This window comes from Phyllostomus hastatus, unplaced genomic scaffold (assembly GCF_019186645.2).
Source record: "Phyllostomus hastatus isolate PE091 unplaced genomic scaffold, TTU_PhHast_1.1 phas_contig_86, whole genome shotgun sequence".
Classification (NCBI taxonomy): domain Eukaryota; kingdom Metazoa; phylum Chordata; class Mammalia; order Chiroptera; family Phyllostomidae; genus Phyllostomus; species Phyllostomus hastatus.
The window spans coordinates 45,199,066-45,226,210 of record NW_025333977.1 but is presented as its reverse complement, the minus strand read 5'-3'; the positions used below and the strand labels follow the sequence as shown (position 1 = coordinate 45,226,210).

The following is a 27,145-nucleotide window of genomic DNA, read 5'->3' as shown; positions in this document are numbered from 1 at the left end:
CAAATCATTTTATACATTGGAGGGTGAGGGTTAAATAAAACCCCTTGGGTCAAGATTCAGTAATGCTCATACTCATAGTACAAAGATCCAAGCCTCGGGTGGATTATTCCTGGAACTTATTTGGACTGTACCAATCTTCCGTGATATTTTACAGAGAAAAAATTAAAGAAAATGCAGTTCGAATGAGGCATTTTTTCCTTTTTTTTTTTAAAGATTTTATTTATTTATTTTTAGGGAGGGAAGGGAGGGGGAGAGACAGAGAGAGAGAGAGAGAGAGAGAGAGAGAGAGAAACATCAATGTGCGGTTGCTGGGGGTTATGGCCTGCAACCCAGGAATGTACCCTAGCTGGGAATCGAACCTGGGACACTTTGGTTCCCAGCCCACGCTCAATCCACTGAGCTACGCCAGCCAGGGCTGGAGGCACTTTTTCTATATCACAAAACTATTTCTTACCAAAGTTTTTAGCTTGGTACCTTTGACTTAATCCATTTTCCAGATTAAATTCATTTCATGAACAAATAAATTGAAGAATAATAAATAGGATAACCTATTTGATAGCATTTCAGTAATACTTGTCTATAATCAAGAGTGTATCGCAAAAAGTGATCCAGCATTTTGCAAAGAAATAAAACCATATACTGTTGTAATATTGTACAATTATAGTAATTTCAGATAGATATAATCTTTGCATGTTTTATATTATATACATAAAAAGTTTTCATATATTTATAGAAATACCAAAACAGATCAATTCAGGAAATATTAATATAAACCTGTCGATAATATCACAGTATGGCAAGGTTTTTTTCAGATTACATTTAACATATAATTTATTATTTTTTTATCTACCCACTTCTTTTCTAGACAGCCAGAATCTATAATCGGACATATCATTCACAGATGAAAGCAGAAAATAAAAGCCACTGTAGGTATTTCAAGCAGAAAACCATTTAATACAGAGAAGTAGGTGCTTATAAATGTATTAAAAGGAATGAAGATCAAAATGCAGGGTATTCTGTTACATTTCAGCAATCAGGGGTCTGTTGTTGTTGCTACTGAAGACACTGTTGAACTTTCTCTTATACACACCCACCTGAACATTAGATGCTGATGTCAGGCTACTGCCTGTCTTTCTAAATATTCATCGTTCTATTATATTGCTTGCCAAACTGCCACAGCAGCGAACATATAACCTCCATTTTTATCTTCTAACTCTGATAGAAGGTTAAAAAAATGACCAGAGTTTAGTTTGCATCTAGACCTCTCACTTCAAAGCAGGGAGCTTTTCACACATTCTACCTAGAATGAAATTGAGATGTAACTTACCAGAGTTACCAAATTCCTGCCATTGAGGTAGAGAGAAAACTTGTACAAAATTGAGAAAAGGAAGAGGGGAAACTGAGACTATAATGAAAAAAGACCAGCCATTCCCAGATTAATAAGGAACATTTTATAAAGCAATTGATAATTACAGCATTTGAATTAAATTATAACTATTTTGTTCATCCCATCTAAAAATGCCTTAAAGGCAATACTCATAATTTTAGTTTATTGCACTCTAAAAATTCCAGAAAGTTAATGTAAATTATATGGTCCCAAGATACAACAAATCCATCATAAACTAGCACGTGATGTGGAATAGCTTAAAATACCTTTGATCTTTGAAAATACAAGTTTGAGGGACTTCTGGCAAGATGGAGGCATAGGTGGACACACTGTACCTCCACGCACAACCAAGATTTGAACAACAATTTAGAGGCAGAATAACACCCAGAACTGACAGAGAATTTATCTGAATGGAAGTCGGACAGCCAAGAAGTTGAAGTACACCCGTTCATCCAGACCGGTAGGAGGGGCAGAGAGGAGCAGCTGGGTGCAGGTTGCGGCTCACGGAGAACAGGGAGAACTGGGCTCATAAGGCAACTGGGAGCGCGTAAGGCATCTGGGGCACACAAAATCACAGCGGGTGGACCCTGAGTACGCAAGCAGCAGCTGGCAGACCCAGTGAGGCAGCGATTGTGGACCAGGGCAGAGCACGCAACCCAGGATCCCAGAGAAGGGACTGAGGTCCCAGGAGAATGAAGCTACCATCATTGTTCCCACCCCCATCCCCACATACAATGTCACAATCTAGCGACTGGGGTGCCCAGCCCCGGTGAACACCTAAGGCTCCGCCCCTCACTTTAACAGGAGTGACCGTACCAAAAAAAAAAAGAGAGAGAGAGAGAGACATGTCTCAAACAGAAGAACAGATTAATGCCCCAGGACTCATCCTTTTGAGCAACCAAGAGATAGCCAATCTATCAGATGCACAGTTCAAAACACTGGTGACCAGGAAGCTCACAGAATTGGTTAATTTGGGGTGCAAATTAGATGAAAAAATGTAGGTTACCATAAAAGAGATGAAGGAAGATGCATGGAGAACCAATAGTGATGGGAAAGAAACTGGGAATCAAAACAATAGAGTGGACCAGAAGGAAGTAAAAAACAACCAAACAGGAAAGAATGGAGAAATAAGAATTCAAAAAAAACAAGGAGAAGCTTAGGAACCTCCAGGACATCTTTAAATGTTCCAACATCCGAATTATAGGGCTACCAGAAGGGGAAGAGGAAAAGCAACAGATTGAACACGTATTTGAACAAATAATAAAGGAGAACTTCCCCATTCTGGCAAAGGAATTAGACTTCCAGGAAATCCAGGAAGCTCAGAGAGCCCCAAAGAAGTTAGACCCAAGAAGAAACACACCAAGGCACATCATAATTACATTACCCAAGGTAAAAATGAAGGAGAGAATCCTATAAGCTGCAAGAGATAAGGGGACAGTTACCTACAAAGGAGTTCCCATCAGACTGTCAGCTGATTTCTCAAAAGAGACCTTACAGGCAAGAAGGGGCTAGAAAGAAGTATTCCAAATCATGAAAGACAAGGACCTATATCCCAGATCACTCTATCCAGCAAAGCTTTCTTTTAGAATGGAAGGGCAGATAAAGTGCCTCTCAGATAAGGTCAAGTTAAAGGAGTTCATCATCACCAAGCCCTTATTTTATGAAATGTTAAAGGGACTTATCTAAGAAAAGAAGATACAGAAAAAACATGTATAGTAAAAGGACAGCAAACTCACAATTATTAACAACCACACCTAAAGCAAAACCAAAAGAAACTAAGCAAACAACCAGAACAGGAACAGAACCACAGAAATGGAGATCACATGGAGGGTGATCTCCATGTGATCAATAGCAACAGGGGAGTGGGAGGAGGAGAGAGGGGGAAAAGGTACAGAGAATAAGTAGCATAGATGGTAGGTTGAAAATAGATAGGGGGAGGGTAAGAATAGCATGGGAAATGTAGAAGCTAAAGAACTTATAAGTATGACACATGGACATGACTAAAGGGGGGATATGGGTGGGAAAGGGTGTACAGGGTGGAGGGGAGTGAAGGGGGGAAAATGGGACAACTGTAATAGCATAATCAATAAAATATATTTAAAAAAGAAAATACAAGGTTGACAAAAAGAGAAAATCTATCTTTTAGCCATGTTTAAATAGCAAATTATTTGGAAATAATCTTGTACCTTCTATATAAGTTAGGATTCTTTAAAGGTACATAAATTACAATTCAAACTGGGAATTTAAAAAGGAGTGCATTTATGCATTAGAAAACTTCATCTTTAAAGGCTTTATATATGTGTTGATTTGGGAATGCATTAAACTACCAGATCATTTGTCTTGATATTTTGGTTCATTCTTCCTCTCAGTTGACTTCATATCCAGGCTCCATGAAATGGCCTTTAGTAATTTCAAATCACATTTCACCCCACATCATGTAGATTCATATTCATCAAAATACTAGGCCGAGTCTCTTTTCTGATAGTCTCATTGTTACAGATGGAGAGAGAGAACCAAGTCAAAAGGCTCCCTCCACATCTCAGTTCTTGTCTTGCTCCCAAGAGAATAATTCAAGCAAGAGACAAACATGTATAGTGAAAATGAGATGGCAAGTTTATTTATTAAACACATATAAGCAAGAAACTGCAAGCAAGCACCCGGCTAGTCTAAATACCACACATATAAAGGAAATAAAGTTCTTAGTAAGTTTGTAGTAAGTTTATTCTATACACTTGAGCCAAGGCTAGAAGTAGGTACTTAGCTAATCTAAATATGCAGACTACTAGGGTTCAGGGATTGTATACCTTAGTCAGCTTTTAGGTTCCCTTCCCTGTTCCCCTTCTAAATCTTGGGAATAATGTACAGCTACAAAGGCTTTCTTTCTCAGTTAGCAAAGTCTCTTTGTCATAAGGCCATTTTAAGTTTATTATAGAATACAGAAACTATAAAAGAAAATACCAACATATTTGTTTGATTTCCTAAAAATTTCTACATAGAGAAAAACATACATCCAAAGAGAAAAAAATTATTAAATATTGGCAACACACATGCAAAGGGCTAATATGCAAACAGAAATAACATTTCAAATCAAAATCAAAATTATAAATATAAATAGCCCATCATAAATAATATTACAAAGAAATAGAGAAACTACAGCTCACAATAATTACAGTAAAAAACTATTAGTAATTTACCATATCAGATTTCAAACCATTACTCTTCACTTAGCATGACAAGATTAAAGAGAAACAATATTGGAAAGAATGTGGAAAATTAGATTTAAAAAAAAGCTTTTGGTTAGTGTCTTAATTTGTTTAATGATTTTGGAGGGTGATCTGGAAGTGTCTATCAAAATTTTTAAATGCATGGGTGCCATCCTGAAAACTGAAAGGTTGCCACTTCCATTCTGGTCAGGACACAGGCCTGGGTGGCAGGTCCCATTCCCTGCTGGGGTGCCTATGAGAGGCAACTGATTGATGTTTCTCTCTCATATAGATGTTTCTCTCCCCTCTTTTCTCCCTCCCTCTCCATCTCTTTAGAATCAATAAAAGTAAAACAATTTTAAATAAAATAATTTTTTCAATTCATTTATAATACTTGACCCAGCTTTTCCACCTGCAAAAATTCTGGCAGATACACTCAAATAAGCATGTGCACAAATAACATAATTATTATTTGTAGAAGCAAATATGAAAGAAACTTAAATGTCAATAAACTGGGCACTAGTTTAATAAAATATGATAAAATGACACAATATTTTATTAGGTTGCCAAGAGAAAAACAAAGTAATCTTATATGTGCTTTCAATAAAACATAATCAAAATAACTCTTCAATCGAAACAAGACAAAAGCACAAATAATTAATATCACATGATCCATTTTAGTAAAAATATGCTTATACTTATATATGTGAAGAAAAGCACCAAATTGTTAACAGTTGTTACTTCTAGGAGATCCCATTTATTTACTTTGTTCAAGCTCATATATTCTGACTTATATTTGTTTATAAAAATTGAATGCGACTACAAATTTAAAAATCAATTATCTTTACAAAGTACATATATCAATTAATTATGAAATCTTGGACAAGTTACTTAATCTTTAAGCTTCAGGCTTTCTGCTTGTAAATTGGGGATAATGACTGATTCTTCACAGTATGGGTGAGGGCGAAATGTGATATGTACTTAAAGTGACTGTTATAGTGCCTGCAACACAGAAAGCACTTGATAAATGATCGCCATGATTTCAGTATTATTACCAAGGTTATGGTGCTGAAATAAAATCTAAGGTTAGCAATATCATTTCAAGTTTTCTCATAAACAAATACATAGAGGGACCCAATTATAATTGCAATCAATATTTTGACAAAATAAGCAGCATCTTTTATAGTATTCTGGAAATAAATAAGCTTTCTTAGCTTAGCTTATTTATTTCTAATGGGTTTTCTCCACATTTATAACAGACTTAAGGCAGAGTTTATAAAATCATTAAAAATGCTTAAGAATTGATCATTACCTGGTAAATGAAGTTATACAGGTAGATAAATTGAAATAGTCTGACTGCAAATGTTTTCATTCTTCATTCACCCTGTAATTGTCTAAATGTGCTATAGAAAAATATAATTTGCTAAATAATGGCCAACTCCATTTTACTTTTGGATGAACTGATATAGTGAAAAGTAACCACTAGCTATGCTGGCATGTGAGGCAGCCAATCAAGATTCCCTCTGAACAGCTATACCAAAGAATGAATGAAGCAGAAGTTATGTGGTAAACCTGGCAAGCTCAGGGGCCCCATGGCAGGCCTAACAGCACACTCAGCAACAGAAAGTAACCTCACAGGGTGGTCAGATCACACATTCCTAATTGGGCAGATCATTGTGGGTAGTCACATCCGAGGCCTAGAGTTTCCTTAGTGAAAGTTAGTCTTTACGTTTTAAGTGATTCCTGTCCACTATTCACATGTATCTAGGTAACATACCCTTTTTATTGAATTTCTCGGGGTGACATTGGTTAATAAAATTGTATAGGTTTCAGGTGTACAGTTCTATAGTACATCATCTGTAGATTGTGTTGTGTGTTCACCATCCTAAGTCAAGTCTCCTTCCATCCCCATTTATCCCCCCTTTACCTCCTCCCACCCACCTTTCCCTTTGGTGATCACTGTTCTGTTATGTGTCTATGAGTTTTGTTTTTGTTTTTGTTTTTGTTTGTTTAATCCCTTCACCATTTTCACCCAGCTTCCTCAACCCCCTCCACTCTGACAGCTGTCAGTCTGTTTTCTGAAACACAACTTTAGAAAATGTCAGAGTAATTTTCTTTTCTAGACCCCTGGAAGCCACACCCACAGGCACCAGACACAAACCACCTAGAACATGAAACTACAGAAGCCTTCATTGCTATCTTGTTTCCCACAGGCCATCTCTATGTGCTGAAAAGTTAATTATTAACTATACTGTACCCACCAGTGTAAAGGAAGTGTGTGTTTCTCCATTTTGCTTTTTATTCAATTCTAGAGATTTTGCCACATTGCTTTCTCCCATCTCATTAATTAACCACCAGTAAATTTCACATACCTTCTTTATGTTTTCTAATGAGTAAAAGGAACTGAAAAACTGTCATTCACCAGAGCATTTTCTCAATGTCTTGAGATCTTGTTTCTGGCATGTCCACAAAAATTTGGCTCAAATAAACTGTTGCTAACTTTTCTATAGGTTTGATTGTTCTTTTCTTGACATAATACACTGCTCCATGCTAAAATTACTCAAACCAACTTCAATAAAAGGAAAATGTGTGTGCATTTCAATGTATCTGCTTCCTATTCAGAAAATTGGTCAGTATCTAAATGCAATTATACTAACCTAGATTTTTAACCTAGATATTAAAATCCTCAAATCTTTCTCATTTTGAACTTCAAAATTTAAGACAAGGAAGTTTTGTCAAAATAAACACTGCCTTCCTTTTCAATAAAAGGCTTTTTATTCCATTCATGTCCTAGGATGCTGTTAAAATACCTGTAAATTACAAGTACAATGTAATTGTACTTACAATAAATGATCTGGCAAAGTGTTGTTGAACAGTAAAAGACACAGAAATATTATGTCCTATTGTTACTATGAATAGAACCACCCAGACACCAATTAACATCTCATCACTATGATTACTTGTTATTGTTCTTGTTCCACTAATCAAACGTACATCTTCTTAGCTCATATTTTGATTTCAAAAGGTATGCTAAGAAAAGATTAAATTTATCATGAATGCAAATAAATGTGAAACATACAAAGCTAATTAAGTTTACAACCACTGAGAATAATATAAAAAGGAAAATTAAATTGCTTTGCTTCAAGGAAAATCTTTTAGGAACCATTTGTTGAGTAAACATAAAAGAAATTTTTTAACATTTCTTGCAAAGTTGAAATTTGGCTTATGGTTTTACATATGACAATTATATTCATTTCCTTACATTTTTAATATACAGTGACTACTGTCTTCATAATGTATTAGTATTGTGTGTTGGTGGTGGAAGAGTGTGCAGAAGTATATTCATCAAACATTTAAATAAAACTTTCACAATTTTTAAAGCTTATAGTGAAAAGATAACATTACTTCATAGGGACAAATACATTTTGAAAATAAGGGAAGCAAAAATGTATAGGAAACACAAATATACACTGAAAGTTTGGTGATAAAATAACATTAACTAAGTAATATTTTGACATTCGTGACAGTATAACAATTTAATCTATTTAAAAATGTTCTCTTTCATTATATTTCTGCTATTACCTGGATTCTTAGACATTCAGTGGGCAATATTTTCTATGCAAATATCTCAATTATTATGGAAATAGGATTCTAATTTTGAAATGTTTCCATGATGATTTTTTTATTGGTTTTAAGTTTTTGGATAAGGAAGAAGTGTGTTGAGTGGCAGTTTGGTGCCAGTAATAATTTTTCATTCCCCAGCTGACAGGTTTAGGGGATGCAGCTTTTAGGATGTTTGTTGGAATCCCCATGATGCCTTTCTGTGGCAGAGCAGTTTAGATTGACTCTGGGTTACTAGCACATGATGAAGGTATGAAGGTAATCTGTTTCCTCAGCTGAAGCTCACAAACAAAGCAGTTAAATCCCCATCAAAAATGGCCATGTTGGGACTCATTACACTTTTCATAGGCCTGGATATTTTTGTTTCTAAGTCCCTAAAACATTTATGAAAAGTGTTGAAATTTTCACAGAATCTAAGCTTATTTCTTTAAGAAAGAATGAGATAAACAGCTATGAAAGGTCCATTTTTCTTCCAAAAGTAGGAATGTAATTTAAAGAAGACAGAATAAAGAATAAACAGTGCCTCCATAGATCCTGATTAAAAATAGAGTAGGGACTTTTTTCCTTGAAATGCTTCTTATGTTGTCAAGGTTGTCATTTACTTGTTAATTTTACAAACTTTTTTGACTTTTCACCAAGTGTAAGGCTTTGCAAGAGGAGTTGAGATAAGCAAGTTAAGAGTCCATGGTAGCAATTTCCAAAGAGTTTAGTCCAAAGACAGAGAAGAAATATTATCATAAATTATCATTGTAAACATTATAAAATGATGTGGTAGGATCTACAAGGTCCATCAGAAGTAATGCTTACTTGAGTGTGTTTGGTAAGGTGATAATGGGTGTAATAACTTACCATTTTAATTTGAACATTTCACCTAAAATGTCATATGGTGCACTTGAGTGTGATATTATTACATTACAAAATTACACACTTATGATTTTGTTACAAAAAAGGTCATTATTTGTGCCGGACCCATGGGTAAAACAAGTGAAAGTGGCTAACATTGTGGAGAATGAAGGAAAGGCATTGTTCAGAAGGTATTCATTTAGACTGCGATGAACGGGAAAGATGGGAGCAAAAGGAGAAAGCCTTATAATTTATATACTAAGAGATGAGAATTTTCAAGTATAAAGAAAGAGGAGCTTTTGTTTTGAAATTTGCTTTAAAGCTTTAAAATATTGACTTACTGAGTGTAGTAAACATAACTCTCTAAGTGAGGGTTAATATTATGACCTTTCCTACCTGATGTTCTACTTACCAGTCGAAAAGTCTATCTGTAAAATGGAAAAAAAATGCCTATAGAAATATCAAAACAACATGATGTTACACCATTAATAATAAAATTGTATATATGTTTGTTACATATGATTTTTATAGACAGATACATACAGATGAGAAAGAGAAATTCATGTAACCCTATTGGTCACTGATGTGGACCCTGGCTCGTGGGGTCTGAGTCATTATGGATGAAATGAGACATTCACACAGGCTACCGAATCCGGTGGAGGAAAAGGGACAGCATGGCTTTTCTCTCAAAGGGAGCAAAAGCCTCAGCCCTTGCTCCAATGAGCTCTTATTGTCTTACTGGGCACATTACAAGAAGCTCCTCTCGCCCTGGCTGGCATAGCTCAGTGGATTGAGCATGGGCTGCGAACCAAAGTATCGCAGGTTTGATTCCCAGCCAGGGCACATGCCTGGGTTGCAGGCCACGGCCCCTAGCAACCGCACATTGATGCTTCTCTCTCTCTCTTTCTCCCTCCCTTCCCTCTCTAAAAATAAAATAAAATAAATCTTAAAAAAAAAAGAAGGTCCTCTTTAACTATGCACAGGCTGGCTTTAGGTGGTTTCCTTATACAGAAAAGAAAGGAGCCAATGCTGCTAATCACATCACAGAAGAGGGATATTTGCAAATGAAAAGGCAAAAGTAGTTGAACCGGTTACACTCATCCTTGGAAGGTTTACTATGGTTTTTAGGAAGTTGCTTTGCAATAAATGTCCTCAATTCAGGGTGAGGGAGTTTTAGCAAAAAGCAAGACTCATAGCAACTTAGGTACATTGCAGGCCTGATTCCCCACAGGAGAACCTATCCATGGGCGTGGGTCCTGTGCATCTCCGAGTGGGAGCTGGGTCCACGCCACGCAGAACAGTCTACTACAGGTCACCGGGTTGTGAGGGCTGAAAACGTATCCTGTTCAGTCAACAATAAATCTCTGCAGTAGATCATGTATATAATTGTACTAACAGCACTCTAACAGTAGTTCTGACTTCAGTAAACCTAAGTCAGATGTTTAAAGTATAGCTAAAGACTATCACTTATGGAGCACTTATGTATTACGTTCTCTCCTAAAAATGTCCTACACATTGTTACTTTTTTTAATTCTCAAAAGTCTTTATGAAAGAAATTGTACTACTTTATAAATAAAGATATGGAGAGAATCAGTAACTTTCCCTGGCTCAAAATGAATAAGGCTGAGGAATCAGATGATTTAAAAGGAGAGGATAAGGAAGCATGGTAAAGCATGATAAATGCAAAGAGCGGCAAAGAAGTCTGCATAACTGAACCATAAAAAGTGTCTAGAAAAGAAGGAGAATAAGAGGGAAACTGGGGAAGAGGCATTTTATAAATGACCTTGCATTCCATACCAAGGAGTTTAAACATCAATACCTATTGGGAGACTGTAGCATCTAGGCCAGAATATAGTGTTTGCCAAAATAAACTTCTCCCATGCTTTTAATATTATAAAAAATCATCCACTTGATCATCAAATTCTACTTCTGCCTTCTACTGTGCTATTAGTTCATTCTTTCTTCTACACCCCCACACTAATTCTGTAGCTTAGGACTTGGATATTTTTATTTGGATTCTACATTTGAAAGCAGAAATATTGCTAAATATTTCATGCAAAGTTGAGAATTACTGCTCTGTGAGCACCCAATATTTACTTCTCTAGATAATATGAACAAATATTTCTTGTCCTAAATGCAATTCTTCCATTTTTTTTCTTATTCCATCCTATTTTGCCTTTTATAAGAAATTGTCCATTCTTAATGACTGTCTCTTGCTTATTAAAAACTTTTTCTCTGCTGTCAATACTGCTAATTTTCACTGCTAACTGAGATGCCAAATTAAAAATTACTCATTAAACCCCTCATACTATTCTAGGCCCAACCCAAAACTCTCTATCAAAAATATTATTGCCTCACTTTCCTCATCATCCACTTCTCAACCCCCTCAAGTTTTACTTCTATGCTTCTGTGTCTACTGATACAACTTTCCTAAGACTGATATTTTATATCCAATACCCATAGTTCATTATTTATCCTATTTGAACTCTTGGCAGTGTTATCAGCCTCTCTTTTCTGCTTGAAACACTGTTCTTAATAACTCTGGCACCATATGCTCCTAGTTTTCTTTATACCTCTGTGGTGCTTCTTTTATTACCTAAAAGCATCTTTTCTACCACATCTTTAAATGATGTGATTTCTCAATACCCTCTTTCATTTCTCCTCATCATTCCCTGGATATTTTCAATCAGATCCATGATTTCATTTATTATCTATATGGTAGCCAAATTGTTATCTTCAATATACCTCTCACCCTGTGTTTCAGACACATGAATTCAGTCCCTGCCTTGACATCTCATGGAAGTTTCAAATGCATTGCAAACACTACATGTTCAACAATTTCCTAATGATATTTTTTCTCTCATTTTCTCACCCCAGTAATCAGCACCATCATCCATCTAGTTATTCAAGCCAGAAACCTAATTCTATGCAAAAGATTTATTTGTCTGTCAATTACTTATGTGCAGATCACTTTTAGAGAACTCTGAACACTGTCTGAGATCTGAAGAAATTACATTCATAACTCTATCATCTACTGAAGTTATCATTTGCTTGTGTATATTGTGTACTCAGGCATAGGAGTGGTGCTTTATTACACTCTATTCCTCAAAAGTGTCTAGCTTAAAAAAGACCTTAAATTAAATAGTAAATAAAAATTGTAAAAGGTTAATGTGGAAATTCCTATAATGTCAGAATGATCCTTGGAATTCCACAAAGGCATAAACTGCACCTAATCCTCTAAAATCTTCATAGAGAATCAGGATGCTATGAGTTAAATGGTCACTATAGGTCTCATGAATTTTCAGAGAGAAAAAAAAATCAGTAGATACTTCTATTATCCCAAACTGTACTCTTTACTATTGTAAAGTTAGTCTTACCATACATTTTATGTTTACACATTGTATAAATGGTTAAATAATTTTATTCTAAAATTCAAATTTTTGTGATGAAGCATGAGTCAAAGAGAAAAAGGAAGAAATGTTTTCTGACAATCATAGACCAGATACAGATTTTTATATAGACACAGATATGTTGGTTTCATATTTTAAAAAATAACATAACGGTTGCATAAGGGTTAAACTATCATTTATGGGAATCTATTCTTATTAATGTTGATTTTAAGGACATTTATTTTAAACCTAAGATGCTATGTTACTATGCACACATTGACTAGAATTTTCTAAATTAAACAAAAATTATATGAAACGAAAAGTGGTATATATTTGATTCTGGATTTATATGTTTTTTTCGTAGCTAACAGTAAAGAATGTGTGGAAGAAATGAGTTGGCTATTAATTTTTTCCCCATAGTTCCACAAACCTACACTCACACTAATACATCATTCTCTTCATGAAGTCCAAATCTCCTAGCTGCTGCATAAGATTGGGAAATGAACTGTAGGGTTTAATTAAATTGTTAATGTGAATTTATATGGTTTCAGAACCATTAATTTTTACAAAATATAAATAAAAGGAAGATATGTCAGCCTATCTTTCTGACTTTGCCTTCTAATTCTCATCAGCATTCAACTAGAAATATAAGTATAATCTGTACTCAGCCCAACCTTGAGGGCTCCTTTTGTTCTCTTCACTGAAGCTGTGTTTATATTGTTATTGTTGTGTATATCCATCATAGAATACTGGGAATCTTCCAAGTCTGATGGTTCTGTTCTAATTAACTACACAGTGATTTTTTGAACTGTATGTATTTATGCTTAAAAAAGTTACTGACTAATAGTAGATTTTCTTTCCCTAACTGGCTATGGTCAAGCAAGTCTGTCGATCTAGTTTGTTATATAAATACATACATATATCTTTCACTAGCTATGTGTTAGAACATCCAACACATTCTGGGTATTTCATATTTCCTTATTACAACATATATTTTAATAATTATAGAAACAAATTCTTGTAGATATTTGTTACATTCAAAATTTGTGCATCTGACTTTATAAATTATTGTCTTCGGAAAAAAAGTTTAAGTTATGACCTTTGAGTAGCCAGTGGCTCATGGTGGAGCAGGAAGCCATGTGGTGGTAAGTTGTTACCAACATAAATGTAACTATTCACATTAACACCTTCTGTATGCCAGGAACTACAACAGGCAGTTATGAGAAATGTGTTTGAAATTAAATATTGTTACCACTAACTGTTCTATGTAGCTTGTCTTTATCAATTTTTTTCCTCAAGTTAAATCCTATAAGATTTTCTTAATAAAGTACGACTCAAGATACTGGATAGAGTTAGAGAGTATAATGCTTCATATTGTGGAAGACAGGAAACTTACCAAATTCCACATGTCTCAGGGCTTGGCTGTATGTCCATAAAATTCTTTTTATTTTATTTTATTTTATTTTATTTATTTATTTTTAGAGACAGGAAGGGAGGGAGAAAGAAAGGGAGAGAAACATCAATGTGTGGTTGCCTCTCACACACTCCCTACTGGGGCCCTGGCCACAACCCAGGCATGTGCCTTAGACTGGGAATCAAACCTGCTACCCTTTGGTTCACAGGCTGGCACTCAGTCCATTGAGCCATACCAGCCAGGGCTATAATTCCATAAATTTCTAATAAACTCACCAAAAAGATTAATCTTACCTGGGAGTAGTTCATGTACATGTGATTAAAATCCATTGACCTTTCATAATTCCAATAAACTCTCTACTTCTAAAATCTTATGCTCTAGCCTAATATCAAGTAGAAGTTTTGCATAAGAAGTATCGAACAATTGTTTATGTCAATGCAAATATATTTTCCTCTAAAATAGTAATATTGCAAGGTAATTGTAGGGAGTAGAAATAGTATGAAGGGTCCAAAAAAGAAAATGTTCAAGAATAATTGATTTAAAAGATGTGTTTGAAGTGATATAAAAGATGTATTAGAACTTGAAAATATTCTGAAAGTATAAATACTGAGTTCTATGGCAGGCTCTTTGACATTCTCATAGGTCATTTCACCAGTCAAAACCAAAACAAAACAAAACTGTTACGTCAATGTGTAGGTTTTTATACTATTTAAAGAAGCAGTATCGTTCTTTCTCTAGCTGAGTAAAAGAAAAAATAAGAGATTGGTGGCTGTTAAATAAACATATATATCATATACCTATACATAATAAACTAAATCCAAAGTGGTAACCATGGACATGAATCAGTAAAGATTCCTGATAGTCCATGATGAGAGGGTTGTGGTAATATATGAGCAGTCTTGTAATCACTGTAACAATCATTCAAAACCCCCACACACAAAATTGGCCTTTGTTTTCAGTTGATAAATAATAGCTAAATATTGATTCCTGACTATATACTTGACTCTTTATATGTATTATTAAGACTGAAGAAAGGTAGCATTAATCTCCATTTTATAGATGAGGCACCTCTATCTCAGGCAGATAAATGACAAATCTAAACTTACATAACTATTAAGCAGTTGAGCTTGGATCCAAACTCAGGTCTTTCTTAGTCTAGGATTGTGCTTTTCCCACTTTATTACATTTTTTCCAGAAAACTCTGAAATAATTTGAGTGTCCTAGTGGTGACTGTGTGTACAGAACTGATTCACAATACAGCACCCGTATATGCATTTCACCAAAACTGTGTACTAGGCATGTTCTAGTATATTCTGAAAACTGTCAAAAACAAGTCAGCACATAAGAATTTAGATGATACCTAAATCCTGAAATTTTTCTTATGATGTAAAATTTTCACTGAGCAATATGAGGACTATTACATAAAAACCACGAAGTACATATTTTCAAACTTTTAAAACCACCCCTCCCCACACACACATTATTCAAGCCTTGTAAATAAAAAAGGATTTATATTCAGTAGGCAGTGAATTCTAGTTATTTTAGAAAGAGAATGACTAATCAAAGAAGGAGTGAATAAAAAGGAAGCAACATCAATGAAAAGTCAGAATGAATGCTTTTTATTAAGACAGGGAAGTCTCACCAGACTCAGGCTTTCTGTAAACAAAATAACAACTGAAAGATGTAAGGTTAAAATCTGAATGTTGTGATTGAAACTTACTATTTACCTGTGTTTTTTTTTGTTATTGTGACAGACAGTAAAGGTTTTGCAGCTTTATATCTGTGGTTTTTTTTATTTTTTAAATAAATATAGTTGCCATTTGCATGCTACTTGAATTCTTTGCAATCTCAGATTTACTTTAAAGCACATCAAGATACTCCTGGAAAATTTCCAAATGAGAATAATTTCCACTGCATTTACTGCATATGTCACAAAATTTAAGCTGTTTTAAAAATATTTCAGTGTGTTCTTATGTGAGATATCAATATTAATAAATATTTTTAGCTTCGCTCTTAGTAATACCATCCAGTACCAATCCACCCAATCAAGACACAGCTGGTGAATCAAGAATGTTAATGAGTAGAGTAACTCAGAGATAGTCTGAGATTTTTGTATAGTTGAAGCTAAAGAGAAGTAACATTAATCCCTATTATAGATGAAGCAACTTTGTCTCAGGCAAATAATGTACTACTTTATTAAAATGCTTAGTGGTATATGTCTACTGCCATACCACCCTGAATGTGGCCAATCTCATCTAAAATGTTTAGTAGTGTACTACTTTATTAAAATTTTAGATTATAAACACTTTATGAGTCTGCAAAAATAAATACTTAAAACTAGTTGCTTGTTCTAATATCTAATATCAATTTACATGATAAATAAGCACATATTTGACAAGCTGCTAAATATTACTCTTAGAAACTATTAGTAAGAAGTACAAATTTCTGAAATTAAATTCTCTCAGCTTAATGAACCTAGTAAATTTGATCTGATGCTTTCTCAAGTTAATATGTTAAGTCTAAATTGACTTATTTTTAATAGGGACAAATTTATTCACATTTAAATTAATCTTGAAGAAAATATATATTGCTACATAAATGTGTTATTTATAGTATTCATATATGAAGGTTCTTATTTGAACCTTATTTGTGTGATAATTTAAATGGGACAAAATAATTATCTCAACATGCAATGTTTATATAGCAAATGCTAATTTCTTACAAAAGTTTTTTAATGAAACATTTAATTCATTATATATGATTGACTGCCCAATAAGTGCAAGCCCCTGTCCTGAGTGTTGTAAATTATACAGACATAGTTAAGATACAAAACTTCCCCCAGGAACTTCAAGCCCATAAATATAGCCTATAGTCATTTGTCCATATTTCTTCAATATAAATTCCTACTCATTTTCTACTTCCTGTATATATCACATTTGCTCACCTTTGTATTTCATTATAGAGACTATATACAGCCTACTTTATAGAAACCTTAAATATAACCATGTTTATAGGAAAAAAAACCTTAATTTAGAATCTTAAAATATAATATCATAAATCATAAAACCACAAAACAGAGAATGAATGAAGATTATAGTATAAATACTGATAATATGGAGAATACAGCAAAATTATCAAGATGACTAAAACCAAGATTAATTACCTAAGGATGAAAGTAGGAGAGAATTATGGGATGTCACATTTAGAAAGACCACAGCCAAACTGTTTGTGCGGTAGATATGTACAGAGCATCACCTTTGTGTTGGGTCCTGCGTGGGGGACAAAAAATAAAGTAGTTTAAAAGAGATGTAGACTTTGCCTTCATAGAACTAAGAGTTTGTGGGAGTGAAGGTGACAATACTAAGTAATCATTCAGACAGGGATACAAACTATAAAATGTGCTGGACTGTAAACACAGAGAAGTCTAATCTCAGCTGAGATCTACTTGTGAACAGAAGATACTAGGTACATTTGATGAAGGAAGGGGTTAGGAAATGTTCCTGAGAAAGGGAACAATGGTCTTCTTGAAACAGGAGGCAGCAAAATCAGCAGAAGAGGCAGAAACATGTCTGAAATACAGAGAGAAAAGTCAAAGAGCATCGTAAGCTGAGACCAAGGAGTTGAGGGTCAGTGTACGTAGAATCCTGTTGGCCATTGAAACATTTGGGTCTTTATTCTAAGAGAAAATTACTGAAATATTTTATTGCAGAGGTGATTCTTACTGAAGGATTATTTAAGTTATAGGATGGAGATTATATTGAGGTTGGGAATTCTGAAACTAAGAGGACGCTGGCTAGCTGGCTGTTACAACAGTTCAGGCAGAGGTGTTGGTAATATGAGTAAATGTACTGTGCTGAAAGAGCAAATGGAGTGGAAGTAGATTAATTTGAGAGATGTTTAAGTGAAAATTTCAAAAGAACCATTGATGAATCGAACCTGAAGGTGTGTCAAAGATAGCTCCTCATTTTCTAGCTTGTTCAACTAGCAATGCCATACCCTGAAACTGGGAAACTAGAGAAAGGCAAAATGTGGGAGTGGATAAGGGGTGGGAGATCATTGGGCTTTTGGTGTACTGGAATTTGTACATCCAACAATGATGCCATAAAATGTTGGACAAATTGTTATGGAGCTCAGACAAGAGATTTAGACTAGAAGTTAGAAAGTGAACACAGAAAAGAAGGAAGAAAAGGCTCTACTGTATTTTTTTACTATACCTGACTTTTTTCATCTTTTTTAAAAGATTCTATTTATTTATTTTTATTTTATTTATTTACTTTTATTTTAATTATTATTCAAGTATAGTTTTCTGCCTTTTCCCCCTACCCCAGCCCACAGGACATAAAGGAAAGAATAAACAAATGGGATCTCATCAAAATAAAAAGTTTCTGCACAGCTAAAGAAAATAGAATTAAAATAAAAAGAGAACCAACCAAACATATGGGCAAACATATTTGCCAATGGTGCCACAGACAAGGGTTTAATCTCCAAAATATATAAAGAACTCACACAACTCCACTCTAAGAAGACAAGCAACCCAATTAAAAAATGGGCAAAGGACTTGTGATGAATTTTTTTCACAGGGGAGAGCACGAATGCAGTCCCCTGTGATCACAAAGTATGTCTCAAGTTTTCCACATTTGGGGAAATCACAGGGGTCAGCACATCTGAAGTGCAATGGATAAGCCTTGCCCTGGGAAAACCACCTTTGTGATCATGGTATGTCCCCTGCCAGGTAACTATGTATTGTATTTTAAAAGATGATTTCAGTGGTTAAGATGATGGTGAAGAATCTGCACAGCTAAAAGCCGCAAAATATATAATTTATCTTCCTGATTTTATTATATCAGGATATGGGCTTTTGCTTGAGGATTTAAGAATCACTATTTTGTCAGTTTCCCCTTGGTCTAGATAACAAGACTTTTAACTCCTGCTAAAAATGCCTGAAAGAAATACAAGGAAAGAAATACAAGAAATACAATCAAATTCTGATTGTACAACAGGCTTATGTGGACTTAGAGGAACATTCTTTCACTGTAGAATGACGTAGATGGGAAATTTAACTACAAATGATGTTTAATGATGATGTATTGTTATGTAAAGGATAATGGCATCAAAATTTGATAATCGTATGCTTTTCTCCTGGAAATACCTAGCTATCTGTTCCTGACTATTTGGACCAGGGAATCATTTCTCCAGTCACTTTTTGGAAAGGGTTATCCACTTCTGGTTCTTCAAGTTTTCAGTTTCTATTCTCCTTTCTAACAGAACCTTTGTGTTCCTAAAATTTTCACAAGCAGGATTTTTGCTTAGGCTTGTGTACTTTCCCCCTCCCGTAATTAAAAAAAGCTGCAAGCTCCCCTGATTATGAAAAAAAATGTGTTTTCATCAGCAATGAATGAGAATACTACATCATTGCAACCAGCAGGTGTTATCACTTGATTTAATTTTCTTGATAGGAACTACATAAAATGATACAATTTTATAACTATAATTAGATTTAGTTGCTAACAGATGAATAGAGAATCATTTCATGATTTTCTCTGATATCCTCTATTTTTCTAAAAAAATTATTTCTGTATTTAAATTTTGGTCTATGTATTCATTATACTTTTTTATTAATTTTTACTGAATTTATTGGGGTGACATTGGACAATAAGATTATATAGGTTTCAGAGGTACAATTCTATAATGCATAATCTGTATTGTGTGTTCACCACCCCAAGTCAAGTCTCCTTCCATCATCATTTATCCCCCTTCACCCTCTCATACTTCCTCCCCTCCCCTTTCCCTCTGGTAATCACCATACTGTTGTCTGTTTCTACCAGGTTGTTTTTTCTCCTTAATCCCTTCACTTTTTTTCACTCCCAAACCCCCTATCCTCTGGCAGCTGTCAGTCTGTTCTCTGAATCTATGAGTCTGTTTCTATTCGGTATGTTAGTTTAGTTTGTTCATCACATTCCACCTGTAAGTGAAATCATGTGGTATTTGTCTTTCTCTGACTGGCTTATTTCATGCAGCATAATATTTTCCAGGTCCATCCATGCTGCTGCAAGAGGTAAAAGTCCTTCTTTTTACAGCAGAGTAGTGTTTCATAGTGTAAACATACCACGGCTTTTTCACCCCACTCATCTACTGATGGTCACTTGAGCTGCTTCCAAACGTTGGCTGTTGTAAATAATAGTACAATGAACACAGGGGTGCACATATTCTTTTGAATTAATGATTTGGATTTCTTTGAATATATTCCCAGAAGTGGAATCACTGGGTCTTAAGGTAGTTCCATTTTTAATTTTTTGATGTAATTCCATAATACTTTCTACTGTGGCTGCACCAATCTGCAATCCCATCAATAATGCATGAGGTTTCCCTTTTCTCCACATCCTCACCAACACTTGTTTGTTGATCTGTTCTGACCAATGTGAGGTGGTATCTTATTGTGGTTTTAATTTGCATTGTCTGATGATTAGTGACACTGAACATCTTTTCATATGTCTATGGGCCATCTGTATGTCCTCTTTTAAGAAGTGTGTATTCAAGTCCCTTGCTAATTTTTTAATTGGATTTTTTGGAGGTTTTCAGTTGCTTAAGTTTTTTATAAAATTTGTATATTAATCACTTATCAGATGTATCATTGGAGAATATGCCCTCCGATTCAATGGGCTGTCTTTTCATTTCATTGTTGGTTTCCTTTGCTGTGCAAAAACTTTTTAGTTTAATGTAGTCCCATTTATTTTTTTGTTTCCCTTGCCCAAGGAGATATATCAAAAAAATATTGTTATGAGAAATATCTGATATTTTATGCCTGTGTTTTCTTCTAGGATTTTTATGGTTTCATGTCTAACATTTAAGTTTTTAATCCACATTGAGTTTTTTCTTTGTGTAGTGTAAGAAGGTTGTCTATTTTTTTTGCACTATCTGTCCAATTTTCTCAACATAATTTATTGTATAGACTATCTTTACCCCACTGTATGTTCTTGTTTTCTTTGTCAAATATTAATTGATATAAAAGCATGGGTTTATTTCTTTAGCCCTCTGTGCTGTTCTATTGCTTTATATGTTTCTTTTTATGTCAGTACCATGCTGTTTTGATTACCATGAACTTATAGTTTGATGCAATGTGGTGAGATTTCTTCAAATTTGTTCTTCTTTCTCAAGATTATTGTGGCTATCCAGGGTCTTTTGTAGTTCCATATAAGTTTTCAAATATTTGTTCTAGTTCTTTGAAGTACACCATTATTCTTTCTTTAGGAATTGAGTTGAATCTATAGCTTGCTTTGGGTAATATGGATATTTTAATGATGTTAATTCTTTCTATCCATGGATATGGTATATGTTTCCACTTATTTGTATCTTCTCAATTCCTTTCTTCGGTATTGTGTAATTTTTTAGTACAAGTCTTTTATCTCCTTGGTTAAATTTATTCCTAGGTACCTTATTTTATCTTGCAATTGTAAGTGTGGCTGTTTTCTTAGTTTCTCATTGTGATAGTTCATTATTGAATTATAAAATTTCACTGATTTCTGAATATTAATTTTGTATCCTACTATTTTATTGAATTCATTTTTCAGTTGTAGTAGTTTTTGGTAGCATCTTTAGGGTTCTTTATATAACTATCATGTTATCTGCAAATAATTACAGTTTTACTTCTTCCTTTACAATTTTGATGCCTTTTAGATCTTCTTCTCCTCCTCTTCCTTCTCCTTCTCATCTTTCTTCTCCTGTTCCTCCTCCTTCTTCTTTTTGAAGTCTTCACCTGGAGATATATTTATTGATTTTAGAGAGAGAAAAAGGAGAAAGATAGAGAAACATTGATATGAGAAAAAAATTATCAGTTGCCTCCCATATGAGTCCCAACTGAGGATCAACCCCTCAACTTAAGTGTGTGCCCTGATCATGGATTCAACCTGCAAACTTTTGGTATGTGGGACAATGCTCCAACCAAGTCACCTGATCAGGGCATTTCTTCTTCTTTACTGATTGCTGTAGCTAGAACTTCCAGTTATGTTTAATAAGAGGAGGAAAAGTGAACCTTCCTGTCTTATTCCCAATCTTAAGGGAAACACTTTTAATTTTTGCCCGTTGATTATGTCATTGGCTGTGGGTTTGTCACATATGGCCTTTATTATGTTGAGGTATGTTTCCTTTAAATTCTCAACTTTCTTGAGAATTTTTATCATAAATGGGTACCGGATTTCATCAAATCCTTTTATGCAACTATTCATATGATCATATGATTTTTATCCTCCATTTTATTTATGTAGTATATTATGTTAATTTTACTTGCACATATTGTTCCAACCTTGCATCCCTGGAATAAATCTCTCTTGATCATGATGTATGATCTTTTTAATATATTGATGGAGTGGTTTGCTAATATTTTGTTGAGGATTTTAGCATCTATGTTCATCAGGGATATTGACCTATAATTTTCTTTCTTTATAGTGTCTTTATCTGGTTTTGGAATTAGGTTAATGCTGGCTTCATAAAATGAACTGGGAATCTTTCTTCCTCTTGAATATTTTGAAACAGTTCGAGAAGGATAAGTGTTAGTTCTTCTTTGATTGTTTGGTAAATTTTTCCTGTAAATCTATCCAGTCCAGGGTATCGTTTGTTGGAACTCCTTCAAGTACTGCTTTACTTTCCCCAGTTGTAATCTGTCTATTCAGATTCCCTGATTCTTTCTAATTTCTAGGTTCATTTTTCATTCCAGATGGATAGTCAGTTCTATCATTACCATTGAATAAATAAATCACCTATTTTCCACCAAATTGAAATATCTGTTTTATCACAAATCAAGTTTCCATATAGACTTCTAGACTCAATATTTCCAATGAGTATTTTATTTTCTTGTTATATTGTACTTACTAAAACTTATAAACAATATTGAATAATATGGGAGAAAACAGTCATCTGTTAATTTGTTGGTGGTTTTGGCAGTCTCTATGATATTTAAATAGTTGCCTCCTGTGCCTTCTTTACTAGTAATTTTTATTTGGATGTCCGCTGGGTTTATCAAATGACTTTATAACATATTGATATTAGTCAAATGGGTTTTCTCCATTGATTGAATGATGTCATAGATTATGGTAAGCGGAAAGATTTTCCCAATATTTAAAGATCTTGCATTTCCTGATATAAATACTAATGACCCCAGTGCATATTTATTTTATCATTTTAAGTTTTGGTTTCTCAGCACTTTATTTAGAATTGCTTTGCCTGCATGAATGAGACAGGTCTACAGTAGTTTTTTTTTGTTATTGCTCTTGTTCTTTTTTGTATTTATATAAAGAAAATACTGGATTTATTAAATGAGTTGTGGGTTTCCCTTCATATTTTATACCTAGTCTTGGTATTTAACCTTTAAATTGGGAATCTTCAATTGCCCTTCTAAAATTTTCATAGGTAATTTCTCTAACAAAGTTTTTTTTTCTTCTTAGGTAAGTTTTCATCATTTGTGTTGCCTATTAAATACTCTATATGTTTGAGGTTTTAGAATATGGAGCCATAGGCTCACATTGGTACTATTATTTTTTATGGCTCTCCTATAATTCTCTTAGAAAATTTTAGTAGTTGTAATTATTTAATCAATCTCAATTCAAAGGTATAATTTAGTTGCCTCTCTTTTCCTGAAATGGGGTTTTTGAATAATTTAATGTTTTATTTATGCCATCTAATTTTTTAAATAAGTTTGCTATATTTACTGATTCTCTACACCTAATTTTCTTTGGATTACTTCGCTGCTCAGTTTCATATCTTTTTATGAACAATATATATTTATTTTAATATATAGATTAGTCACTTTCAATCATTTTCTTTAATAGTAAAGAAAGATAATAAATATTCTAGTTAAAGCTTGTATCAAGTTCCAAAAATTTTTACCTTTATAAATCTTTTCATTGCATTTTTAGTTTTACTTCCTCTCTAATGAAAGATTTTATCAACAGTGTTTCTTACCTTTGACATGGGTAAGATATTTTTTTGTTTTTGTTAAATCTCATATATTGGGCGGATTTTAATTATTGAGTATGGTCTGTATAATCTCTACTTTTAAATATGTGAAAAGTTTTATTTGTGGCAATTATCAAAAAAATCTCTGGACATATTAAAATACTTTCTTTTTGAAATATGTAATATTCTTTTTTTAATCCTCACCCAAGGATGTGTTCATTGTTTATAAAGAGAGAAGAAGGGCATGAGGAAGGGAGAAAAAGAGCTAAAGGGAGAGAGAACGAGAGAAACTTCAATGTGAGAGAGAAACATCAAACACAAGACCCGGGTATGTTCTCTGACTGGAGATTGATCCTACAACATTTTGATGCATGGGACAATGCTCCAATCAATGGAGCCACCTAGCCAGAGCTATATTCTTCATAGCTGTGACATCATAGCCATATGAGAGCTGTGTTTTTCTATTTTACTAATAAGTCTGTTAAACAGTAAAAGAGATAAGGTTTTAAAAAACCTAGCTCTGTTATTTTCATTTTTTGAAATTTTCTGATAATATAGTTGTATATAACTCTATAGTTGCAATTCTTTATTCTCAAAGTCTATGGACCCATTCTGTCAAAAGAGAAAAGTTAAGTATCAGATTTAACTTTTTTCTTTAAAAATCAGGCTTTTTGCAGTCTTAGAAGATTTCCTTCTTTTCTTTGGTGTTTAGTTTTGTTTTGTTTTGTTTTTTTTGTTACAATAAAGTAGTCTGATCTTCAAATTGGCTATTGCTTATATAACTACTTAAACAAATGTTATCAATTTTATACTATGTTTTCTTGGATTTGTTTCTGTTACAGGTTTCAGATATTGTCATATCATTTATAGCTAGAGGTCATTTTAATCACTTTCAGTCTCCACATCTCTAAATAACTTCTCTTCTTTAAATATATTGGCAAGTAATTCAGGTAATAGTCTAAAGAGTGGTAACTTATATTGTGTAATTTTAGTAAAGAAGCGTCTTGTTTTCTCATTAAATAAGATGCTGATATTGGGGACTGATATATATGTTTCTGAAATATTACATTCAGTATTTTAAAGTATTTATTATTTCTGAATTTATTGATACTTTTAAAGACAAATAGGTGTTGAATTATATCATTTCTTTTCTATATGTAAAATACAATTTTCTTTTTAACTCAAATAATATATATTATATAGTTATTTCTCCATACCTTGTATTCCTGAAACATCATATATACATTTATGTCCTATGTACCATATAATGTATATATATCCACACATATGTATATGCATGTGTGTGTTTGAGTGTGTATTTTGATATATTTATATATATTGGGCAGATTCCCTATATATAAATATATATATAAATTATCATATATAAATATATATAAATTATATATAAATATATAAAAAAGACTCCTTGTCTTTTTTAGATTTCTAAGTTTTTATTGTTATTAGCACTCTTTCACTTCTAATTGTATATAATTGTGCTTTCTCTATTAATTTGTATTTTTGTTTGTGTTAACCAGTTTATCTTTTCAGTTACTTCATAAAACTTTCAATTTCTTGATTCTATATTTTATCTGTTTTCTATTAATAACTTGTACTTTTACCTTTATTAATCCCTTCCTTCTGTTTCATTTTGCATGTTTGGTTTTTTTCTTCATGTCCTTTATTTCATGTATTTAGTTTATTTTTTAAACACTTTCATTAATGTTTTATTCTGATTTATATCAAATTCTTATTTGTCATGGTTTCCTAAATTTCATGTTAAGGAATTCTTATATGCTTTTTACATATTGCATTGGTTAAAAAGTTCGTATGTTTTTTCCATAAAATAAAAGATACATTTTTCATTTTCACAAATAACTTTATTGATTTGGATATTTTGAGTATGTTGGCTATCTCGTGCCTGGTATAACATTGATTGTTCTCAATTAATGTCTCAACTTGATCACTATAAACTTTAACAGGTCTACCCATCCATGAAGCATCATCCAGTGAGAAATCTCCAGCACAAAACTTTGCAAACCATTTCTGATACATTCGATCAGTCACAGCAACTTCTTCATACACTGCACAAATCTTTTTTGTGTGTTTAATTGTTTTTACCTTTCTTGAAATAATAAAGCATAATATGCCAAAAATGTTGCATATATTTCCATCTTCAATATTAAAATAACTACACAAAAATTCACCAATATTGATAGTTTTTTTAATGCACGCTAATGTGACAGCTGTCACAATACAATCAACAAAATTGTTTCAAATTAAGTTAAAGACAACTAAGGATTACTAGAGTCATCTTACAGGGGGAAAAAAAAACTTTTTGGCCAACCCAATACCTTTAGGGAAAAAAATGTGTCTAATAGAAGGCTTTAATGCCCAATTAGAAATCTTCTTTACTATTCATTTCTAGTTAATAGGAAAATAAGCTCACTTTGGTGGTAATCTGTTATTTTATTCCCCATGAATATGTCAAAATTTATTGCCAAGCATGAGGACTATTTTTAAACTATTGCAATATCCTTTAACTGTAACTCATTAACATCATTAAGCTATAATTCTAAATCTATAATTAGTAAATTCCATAAAAGAATAACATTTTTCATTAATTATCTAGTTATCCTAAAGTACATGAAGGTAGCATACATGTACATCTCTTTCTCTTCACTTACCAGTTGACAGAATAATAAACCTGTTCCCTAGTGTTCTCCAAAGGAGACCAATGAGATTTTTAAAAGCAAACCTTAAAAGCAAAATGCCAACTTCTACAATAAGCAGTCCTAAGACTTTAGTGGCTTAGCACTTACTGCTTGACTGTACCACCGTCTACTATGTTTGCCAGAGGCAGTAGGATCCACTTCACACAGGTGGTCAGGACACACGTCCCTTCTATTTGGAGCTGCTTCCATCTTCAGCATAACTTCAGGGTCTCCATGAAACAAAAGATAATACATGGAGAAGACAGCTGCTATTAGCTAGAACTGGTATAGCATTTTCTGCTTTTCTTTCATTGGTTAATACTCTGTTATGTGGACACATCTATCTGCCAGAGGATAGAAAATGTAAATTAGTTGAGCTCTGGGAAAGAAATAAAATGGACTTACAGAATATATAATACAGCAAGTTTCTGCCTCTAGAACAGTTAGGATCAGAAACTGAAATATCTGAAAATGTATCCTACTTACAAGCTAACAAGTTAGTATAAGATATATATTATGTGTACATACCATGTGTGTACATATTTTAATATACACATCATATATTATATTCAGTATGTACACTTACATTATATGTATATAAAAATGTATGGCAAGCTAATATATATACA

The 27,145-nt window shown here is 33.4% G+C and overlaps 1 non-coding gene and 1 pseudogene across 1 annotated transcript; both read right to left on the bottom strand.

The window, feature by feature from the left end:
• LOC123827357 overlaps window positions 1-26,726 on the bottom strand; it is a 139,468-nt pseudogene extending 112,742 nt beyond the window's left edge.
• LOC123827648 lies at window positions 18,435-18,597 on the bottom strand. The gene has a single exon (XR_006787302.1). It is a non-coding gene; the product is annotated as a U1 spliceosomal RNA (small nuclear RNA).
• Window positions 26,727-27,145: the final 419 nt, after the last annotated feature.